Raw genomic sequence first — 10,311 nt, 5'->3', positions numbered from 1 at the left:
GCCCAGAGAGATGGGACCAACCCATCCCTGCACTTCTCCTTCCCTCCTTTTACCCGCAGGGCACGGAAGGATGAGGACAGGCAATCTGAGTCAGAGGGCTTGTCATCTGGGTGGGAGGAGTGCGGGGATCAGAAGCTGGGAGACCTCAGCCTGAGCGAGGGTGTGGCTGGGGAGGTCAGTCCTTGGCCTCACGTCTCCACCATGTGGCACCAAGATGCCAGGGCAGCCTCCCACCGCAGTCCTCACAGCTGGCAAGGAAGCTGCATCCTACATGTGGACCTTAGCACCTATGCCTTTCTTGGATTCAGCACCAAAAGCACTACCCATAGAATAGGAGATGGATGAATGGGACTATATCAAAATTAAGAGCTTCTGTTCTTTGAAAGACCCTGTTAAGGAAACGAAAAGACAAAGCATAGATTGAGAAAAACCATTTGCAAATATTGTATCTGTTAAGAGACTTGCATCTGGAATATATAAAGAACTCTCAAAAATAATAGAAAAGCAAACAGTCCAACCAAAAAACCAAAGATGGGCAAAAGATTTGAACAGACACTTCAGCAAAGAAGACACATGGATAGCAAATCAGCACATGGAAAATGTTCAAAATAATTCATCACCTGAGAACGGATCATTAAAACCACAATATGATACCATTCACACCTACTAGAATGGCTGAAGTTTGAAAGACTGACTGTGTCGAGTACCGGTGAAGAGGAAACACTCATCCACTTCTGGTGGGGATGGAAAATAGCATAACCACTTTGGAAAATAGTTTGGCAGTTTTCAAGTAGCTACACATACACCTTCCCTGTGACCCAGCCATTTCATTCCTAGGTACTTACCCAAGAGAAAAGAAAATATAGATGCTCACAAAAATTTGTGTGCGAAGGTTCATAGCAGCTTTATTTGTAATAGCTGAAAACTGGGCCCAACCCGTATACTCAGCAATTGACGAATGCATAAATGAATTGTGGTATACCCATACAGTAGACCACTACTCGGCAATTCAAAGAACAAAATATTGATATATGCAGCAGCGTGGATGAATCACAATAATTAAGCTGAGTGAAAGAAGCCAGATGGAAAAAGGAGTACATTCTATGTGACTCTATCCATAGAAAATTCTAGGAAATGCGAACAGTTTATAGTGACAGATGCCGATCAGAGATTTGGGCTTTGGGGGAAATGTTTCTTATCCCAATTATGGTGATGGTTTCATGTTTGTATATATATGTCAAAGCTGACCAAAACACTATGTATAGATTACGGCACTTCAAATATAACTCAGTAAAATTGGGGAGAAAAGGGAATAGCTTTCTTCCTAAACTGATACTGAGTGCCCATTTGTATCGCACCCAAGGCATCCCGTGCCCCACCCAGGCCTCTCCCTAGGAAGCACTTCCCTGTAAAGAGCCCAGTTCACATGCTCTGCAGCGTCCTACAGCCTGGCGAGTTGGAGGAAGCAGACGGAAGACACTAACTAGAACGCTAATGCCAACTTCATTTGAACCCCGGAAATAAAACCCAAGAGTTCTGGAAGGCCCGAGGAGGGACTATTTTTCTTGTAGCCCCAGCTCCTCCAAAGCAGAGTTTGAGGCACAGGGCTCTACCAGGGGATGGAATTCCAGAGGGATGGGCTCTCTAGAGATTCTGATTGGTCTAGGGTGTGACCTGAACATCCAGAAGTTGCAGTCCTACTGTGCGGCCAGGGTTGAGACCCGCCACCCTCACCCCTGCTCCTCCCAGCCTCTCCACAATCCCCGCCCTCTGCCAAGTCTCCTTTAAGGAAAATTGTGGCAGTTTGCTGCTTAGCCTCCAAGGCAGCCCCCCCCAGTCCATCCCCCACACTTCAGTCAGAGTGGCCTCTCATAGGGGGAAGAAAACTGCACCCACTATAATAGAGATGCACCAAACATCTAGAGGAATAAAACTTTTCTCTAACTGATCCTAGCTTCCTCATAAGTGTCCTCATTCTGCTGACAGCAAGGAAAACAAACTGACAAGTTAACAAACTTGATTTTACCAATTAAAGGTGACATTGTCTGTTTTGGGTTACCTTTGTCTTTTTTTGAAATATGCTCTGTTTTTCAAGGATTCTTTCTTCCTCCCAACTATCTTTCTTTTCTGTGATGGCATGTGCATTCCAGAGGGGCACGCACGTTTTCAGGGTGGCAAGGAAGGAAGTTCCCACTCATCCACGTGTGTCCTCTGGCCCCCCTCGCTGGCCCCAGGTGTCCTGACACACTTATCTCTGAGCTTCGGTCTCTGTCTTTGCTGATGCACTGGTGTGGTCCTTGGTCCCGCTGGCCTGCTGCTGTGTACCCACATCCACTGCTACTGACAGTGGACCCCGCCATCGCCTCTCTGTGGCCTCTTGTACTGACCCCCTTGGCACCTCTGAACCCCTCTACTGTGGGAGGCACACAGGTACCTCTGGGATGCATGTCCATCACCCTTGGGCCACAGAGAACCAGCAGGGCTCTCTCAGGCTTGCTGGGTTTGGTGTCTGCCTGAGCCAGGAGGGCCGGCAAGAGCTGAACACCAGCGGGATGCTCTCAGTCCCCCTCGGGTCCCCTGAAGTGCCCAAGAGCTTCTGTCTTCTCCCCTCCCTCAACTTACCCGGCAGGTTTTCCACCCCAGGCTGACCCCCTCCTCTCCTCCCTTCCAAAGGAACGACTCCAGGGTCCACTGTCTCTGAGGTGGGGGCTTCTCCTGTATCTTATATGCATTTCTTCCATGTAAGGCTCTCAGCAAGATTCTCTGGTCCAAAACTGGTCAGGCCTGGCTTGTGAATACAAGGAAGTATGGACACTTTTTTTGTTTTAATTGAAGTATAGTCAGTTACAATGAGTCAATTTCTGGTGTAAAGCCTTTGGGGACATTTTTAAAAACCTTTTATTTCTCTCCACATGTCTGGCTTTCAAGATGATTATCTCATTGCAAACTTCAGACAGCCAGTCTGGCCTCTTTGTTCTGAAGAATGCTTACTCTCTCCTTCTCCAGGTAATACATCTTCTGGACTTCTCTTCACGGTGGAAGGGCTGCAAAGCAACGTGCTTTAGGGTGGGATGAAGGGAGAATTAAAAGCCGCATCCTCACAGCTTAACAGTCCATCAACTAGTGAAAAGATAACCACATTATGGTACAGCCATACAAGGGAATATTACTCAGCAGTGGAAAGGATTCCCCCTGAAACACAACAGAGGGAGACCTCAAAAGCATTGTGCTAAGTAAAAGAGGCCAGACACAGAAGGCTACAGACTGTGTGATTCAGTTTATACAAAATTGTAGTCAAGGCAAACCTATAGATTTGCAATCAGATCACATCAGGTTTGCCTGGGGCTGGTGGTGTAGAGGGGAGGTGATCCACTGCAAAGGGGCAGGAGGGAACTTTGATGGGTTATAGAAATGTTCTGTCTTGATTGTGGTGGTAATTACACCCTTGTAATTATATTCTTATCCAAAATGATTGACCTGGTACACTTAAAACTGATGGATTTTATTACATGTAAATTTTACTTCAATACAGTTGATTTTTTAAAAAAGCTTTTAAAGTGCTAGTTTTATATTTTAAAACATCAACCTCATTTCCTTTTTAATACTGACATGCCATCATCTGATTCTCTGCTCAAACCTCCCATGGCTGTCTGTCTCAAGTTTAAAATCCGCACTGCTCCCTCCCTTCCTGCATCTGCTAATTCAGATTTATTCTTGGGCCCTCCACTTCAACCTCACCTCCTAACACAGGCTCTTCCTGACCCCCAGGACTGGGTTAGGTCTCCTGTGCTGTGGCCCCCCGCCAGCAGCTCCCACCTCCCCTGTGCACACTGTGATGACTTCATTACTTGTTTACTTTCTGGTTTTCCCGTGAGACTGTAAGTTTTGTGTCCCCAGGTCCCAGCACAGTGTGGAGCACAGAGCGGAGCCTCAGTGAATGTTTGCTGAGTGACTAGTTAGGCCCTCAGGGAATGTCTGTGGAACAAACGAGGAAAAGAGTGATGAGTAGTTGGGTGGATCTGGGGTGTTGTTGGCATGGAAAGAAAGGCATTGAACAAAAACTGAGCAGAGATCTAGGGAAAAGCCATGTGAACAAGGCTGGAGCCTGAGGGGCAGAAGGAATTAAGAAAAGAGACGAAGGTGGGCGAAGATGTTCTGTGATGCGAGATCAGCCCAGGCGAAGGCTTGGAGTTGACACGTCACAGCTCGCCAGGGGAGTCGAGGAGAGACTGGCAGCTCCAAACGAGGCTCAGACACCGTTAACGAGTATTTACCCAGTGCCAGTCACACACCCAGAGCCCAGGGGAAGTTGCGGGAACTTTGGGCTCTTCCCGCTAGTCTCCACACCACGTTTCCACGCCCCACACATTCTCTGTCTCCGCCTTGTAAAGATCGATTCTGTATAGACAGTTTCTGTCTGCACCCAAACAGGCAGTGCACACAGCCCTGCTGGGGGGACCCGACGGCAACTGGATTGATGACTGCAACTTGAAGAATCCAGGCGGCCAAAATGCATCAGCCCTCCTGTGACTCCCAGCTGCTCCGAGACACACAGCTCCTGGTCGGAAAAGCAAAGATGGGTCCAGGAGGATGGGATCTGTCCAGTAAAGCAACATTTACCAATGTCCACCCCATGCCAGCCTCTGAGGATATGGAGAACAGTAAAACATCATTCCTGCCATGTGTAGCCCTTAGACCAGCCAACAAACATGACCAAATCCCTTCCATGTGTATTCGATCATGTTTGTGGCGTTTTCGTTATTTAACAAACACTTACATAGTGCTGACTATGTGCCAGGAAATGTTCTAAGTACTTTACAAAGATTAACTCAGTTAATCCTAGAAACAGCCATTCTTATTCCCATTTTACCAAGGAGGAGACTGAAGCAGAGAAAGATGCGGAAACTTGCTGAAGGTCCCAGAGCTGGGAAGTAGCTGAGCCAGAGGACGGGCGCCAGCAGTGGGCGGTAGAGCCTGTGCTCACACTCCTGATGCGGTGCTGCGTTTATTTTCGCAGCTATAGAGCTTCCTTCATTCACTCAGCAAACATGTAATGAGCTCCAACTACGTATCAGGCGTGGAGTGAGATGCCTACTATGTGTCTCAAGGGCAGGACCCTGTCTTGCTCACCTCTGGGCCAGGCATAGTGTGCAATACATTGTAGGGGCCTGACTGTTTGTTGAGTGACTAAAAGGGCCAGGTGTTGGAAAGAGTGCTGAACTTGGAGCCTGAGAACTTGGATCCCTCCTGCCAGGAAGAAAAATGTTTTGACATGCTCATCCACATTCAGGTATGTTACACATCCCCAGGGGCTTATACTGAAAGGGTGGAACTCAGATAATGCATTAATATCTTCCAAAAGAATGAAGTATTAATGGTGGAATTTCAGGCATCCACAAAGGAGATAATTTGGTGGGTGGGTGGCCCCCAATCACACCCTGTCATTGATCTTCTCTTCTAAGGGCCTGGGAATGGGACAAACATTGTCTGCTAGGAGGTGCCAAGCACTCCACTTGGGGCTGTGAGTCACTGGCTGGTCACACTGGACCCTGCCGGGGAGGCGGGAGAGCAGACAGATATGTCCTCGGGGACAAGGCAGGGTCTGTGGGAGCAGAACGAGGGCCAAGCCATCGGAGGAGAAAGCTGCCAGCAGCCCCAGTCTTGTGCCTGGGCTGGGACTGGCGTGTCTTCTCTCTCAGCCCTCTGAAGCCCGGAGGGGCTCTCGGAGGATCTGGGACGGGAGTTGGAATCTGTATCCCCTAAGGCACTCCCAGGGTCCACCTCTAGAGTTTGTCCCCAGGCCCCGAGGCACCAGGGCAGCTGGCAGGGGTAGGCTCTTCCCAAATCCACTTGGCTGAGCCCGGAGGTGGGGCAGAGATGGGCCTCCTGTCCTTGTGAAAATGACACCTGCCGATAGTGAACTGTGTCCAGGTATCCCTGACAAGTGGCACTTATTAATACTCGCCTCAGCTCTACCATGTGGGCTGCTCCTTTTCCCTTTCATGGAGGGAGAACTGAGGCCCAGAGAGTGCAATCTGATGCCCAGGGTAGCTCAGTAGGAGTCGTGGCCAGCTATGAACTTGCCTCATCCAAGTCTGGAGTCTGATCGCATAGCCACGGTGCCCTACCACCACCCACGGGGGACGGGGCCCAGTCCTCGCCTTCCGGCTGCCCGGCCCGGCCCTGGGTCTGGACTCTGGCATCAGTGGCGGCGTCCACACTGAGCCAAGCTTTGGCTGTCATGTCTGGCACTAAAACCCCTGCTAAAGACTCTTGTTGGATCAGAACCTTTAAGTGCAGCCCATAACAGAAGTCAGTTAATCCCTGACTCACCCCAACACACACACACACACACACTCACTCACACACACACTCACTCACACACTCACTCACACACACTCAGGGTCGGCCCTGCCCTCTGCTGGGTCTTTCCAACCTCACCCATGTCAGCTGCACTCCCCTTACCCTGCCCTGCCTTCGGGTGAGAGGCACTCCCTGCCTGGGAGGGACCCAAGAGTTCCCATCCAGCTGACTGGGACATCATTAAACATGGCCCAACCTTCTCCGAGGCAGGAAGAGTGGTGCTTGAACTTCCACCATCAGCAGGTACACTATTTAGAGTGAAACACTGCCCTTTTTTTCTATGGTGCCCTTTGCTTTTCCCTGCACATCTGGCGATGGTGACGGAAACAACCTCTGGGACAGCTCTGTTCCCTAGAGTCGAGCGAACGCTAGGCAGTGGTGGTGAGGGAGCCGCTGTGAGGGCAACACGACTAAATCTCTCATTACCAAGTGAGGAAACAAGGCCCAGCGAGGGTCAGGGATTGGCCCCAAGTCATTCGGCGATGTCTACCTGGGGCTAGAACCCTGCTCTGTCCAACCCTGATCTGGCTGGCGTGCCGCTTCCTAAAGTCGAGCCTCCAGAAGCACTGACAGACCTTTGGCGCCTCCGGCGCAGATGCCCGCCTCTAGGATCCATCCCCCCCGCCCCCCGTGGAGGCAGCTCCTGACAGATGCCCCCCCCCCACGCCTGTCACTGTTCCTGTTCCTGTTCTTGGATGCCCGCTCCCCACACCGCTTCCTCCTGGGCCCATAACCAAAACAAACATTTCATTTCATCACCAAACAATAAAAGCAGACTTTTTCTGCCTTAATGGAAGTGCTAATTTATTCTCTATCTTGCCGGCCAGCTCGAGGGAGGTGAGACCGCCAAGCCGAGCGTGGAGGCCGGGCGGACAGCAGCTTTCCTGAGAGCCGGGACGGAGGTGTCTTCACTCTCATCCTGTCCAGCCAAGGAGGCAGGAGAGGAGCAGCTCAAACCACTTCCCTGGCTGGGCTGCAGCCAGCCGGGCCCCTGTCCTGACAGTCCTCTGGCTGGAAGATGACTTCTCCATGGGGCTGGGGTGGGGCACCCACCCCACAGCAACAAATTAGCAATGATAAAAAGCCCAATGTTGGAAAAAAAAAAAAAAACCAAAAACCAAAAACCCTGGAGCAGGCCTGGCCCTGCCAGCTGGTCAGCATCCAGCCATCCAGGGGTTGGCTGTCTGTCTTGGGGGCTCCATCACACGTGGGCACGTCATAGAAACACAGACCCCAGTAGAGAATTCTCACAGCTCTAAGAGCTCCCTGTGACTCCCAATCGTTAGTCATTTTGAATTCCTCTTTCTCTCACTCCTTCCCAACAAGCAGTCCATCGAGCCCACCAGCTGTACCTTCCAAATCTACCTGGGATCTGACCACTTCTTACCATATGTACTGTTACACCCCTGCTCCAAGCCACCATCGTCTCTCACTTGCATTATTGCAAAAGCCTCTCCCTGGGCTGCCCTCTGGCATTCTTGCCTCCCTATGGTCCATCTTCCGTGTAGCTGCTAAGGGGATGTTTAAAATGGAATCAGATCTCTTTCCTACCCTGCTTACACCCTCCAATGGAGAACAACTTCAAGTCCTCACCGTGGCGCGCAAGGCCCTACTCCATCTGGCCACCACCTGACATTCTCACCGCATCTCCCCTGGCTCTCCGCCTCGCTCATTTCACACACCAGCCACACCAGCCTCTTTGTTACTCCCCACGCTTGCCTGAGACACTGACGCCTCAGGACCTTAGCATTTGTCATCCTCTCAGGTATTTCTAGGGCTCATGCTTTCTCTCAATTCAGATCACTTTAAAACATCCTCATCTCTGGCTATCCTAAAATAGCCCTCCTTGCCCTGCCACTCTCTGTCCCTGTCCCTGCGGTATTTTCCCTCCAAACACTAATCACTTCCAGACATTGTGTTTTATAGCATTTGTTTATGGGACTCTGTCCCTCTGGAATGTGAGTACCCTGAGGACAGAGGCTCTGTCTTGTTCCATCTCTGTGTCCCTAGTGCCTAGACAAGCACCTGGGGCACAGCAGAGGCTCGGTCACTGTTTGTTGAGTGAATGGATCTCCTGTTTTTGCACACCCTGTATTTGTAATATAGCAATGCTTCCCACTTAGATGATGTTCTTACTGAAGAAAGGCATTGTCCATCCCAAAAGCAATTCCCAAAGAGCTGTCCCAATTGTCTCCAGAAATAATGTTGTTGGTTTCAGTCAGGAATGGCAAGTAACAGACTCTGCCCTTCTACTCCCAGGATGGACATTACTTATAGATCATGCTTATAATCAGGCTTTTCCCAGATGAGAGTTTGAAATCTTAACTGGTGATGTTATGGACTGCATGTTTGTGTGCCCCCTCCTCCAAATTCCTATGCTGAAATCCTAACCCCTCCCAGGGGCTGGTATGAGAAGGTGGGGCTTTGGGGTGACTAGGTTTAGATGAGGTCCTAAGGCTGGAGCCCTATAGTGGGATTAGTGCCCTTATAAGAAGAGAAAGAGATTGAAACACTCTCTCCACCAGGTAGGGATACAGCAAGACTAATGTCCCCAGACCAGGAAGAGGGTCCCCGCCTGATACCAGATGTGTCGGCACCTTGATCTGGACTTCCCAGGCTCCAGAACTGTGAGAAACAAGCACCTGCTGTTTAAGTCGCCCGGTCTATGCCAGCTGGTTATAGTCACCCAAACCGACCAAGACAGGTGAGGCTCTGCCGGGGCAGCCCTCAGCCCAGAAAACACCCTGGCCACGAAAGTCTGGATATTTTCTTTGACATGACTCACAGGTGAAAGAGACCACAGATGGGGCAGAGGACAGAATGCCCAAAGGGGCTGGACTACTCAGTTGAAATTGACATAATGAAGTTCAAGCAAGTTCAATGTTGTCCTTCATTTAAGTTCCCGAAAGTCAAGCATTGCCATTTATCCTAAGGAAAACAAAAAATAGAATGTAGGTTGAGATTTATGTCTGAAGCTGTTTATCATGATCTTATTTGCATTAGTGGAAAAACAAGAAACAACGTCATTTCCAACAAGAAGGGATTGGAGACGTCGACTCTCGTAGGTGTACGTGATGGACTAGTAGACAGCAGGGTTCTCAGCCTTGGCGCAATCAACATTTTGGGCTGGATAATTCTTTGTTGTGGGAGCTGGCCTGTGCTTTGTGGGATGTTTAGCAGCCAGTAGCAATGCCCCTCACTCCCATCAGTTGTGACAACCAAAAATGTCTTCAGGCCTTGCCAGATTCCCCCGAGGGGGCAGTCACCCTCTGTTGAGAAGCACTGCTGTACATCCAAGTAAAACAATACTTCTTAATGCCATGGGAAATGCTTGTGCTATTACACTGGGTTAAAAAGAAAAAGATGGAACAATGTGTCTTCAACTATATTCATATATAAAATAGAGAAAAAGCTTGGAAGGAAACATACCAAGGTGCTAACAAGAATCTCTGATTAGTGAAATTATAAAAGATTTTCCTTTACTTCTTTATTTTTGTGTTTAAACATTCATTCATTCATTCAATAGGCATTTATTGATTGCGTTCCACATGCCAGGCATTATTTTAGGCCCCAGGCAAAGGCTGTGTACAAGACAGACATAGGTATTACACAGAGCTATGCCTTTACATAGGTTAAGTTCTGGGGCGGGGTTGGGGGGCAGATAGGCATTAAATTCAGAACCTAGAAAGAACAATATTCTGAGATGGGAGCATATGAGGTCTGATGGGAGTGAGGCAGAGGAGAGAGCGCAGGCCTGACCCTTAGTGCCCACTCAATAAAAATTTCCTGAATGAATGAAGAGCCCTTAAAAGCTTTTAAGCAGGGGAGTTAAATTATCTGATTTCCATTTAAAAATAATTTGTGTCCAAAAACTTCATTTTGAAAAATAATACATGTTTGTTCTTATAAAAATTCAAGAAGCATCAAGGAAAATATATAAGGGAGAAA

The 10,311-nt window shown here is 49.1% G+C and overlaps 1 long non-coding RNA gene across 2 annotated transcripts in view; it reads right to left on the bottom strand.

Annotated features, from left to right (window-relative positions):
• Window positions 1–9,115: 9,115 nt before the first annotated feature.
• Window positions 9,116–10,311, bottom strand: part of LOC140700955 (uncharacterized) — a 40,287-nt gene continuing 39,091 nt past the window's right edge. For both annotated transcript variants that reach the window (XR_012079717.1, XR_012079718.1), the window contains one exon: window positions 9,116–9,291. This is a non-coding gene — a long non-coding RNA (uncharacterized lncRNA). The remainder of the gene's footprint in view (window positions 9,292–10,311) is intronic.

This window comes from Vicugna pacos, chromosome 13 (genome assembly GCF_048564905.1).
Source record: "Vicugna pacos chromosome 13, VicPac4, whole genome shotgun sequence".
In the NCBI taxonomy this organism is placed as follows: domain Eukaryota; kingdom Metazoa; phylum Chordata; class Mammalia; order Artiodactyla; family Camelidae; genus Vicugna; species Vicugna pacos.
Note: the sequence above shows the minus strand (reverse complement) of the source record. Positions and strands in the feature narration are given on the sequence as shown.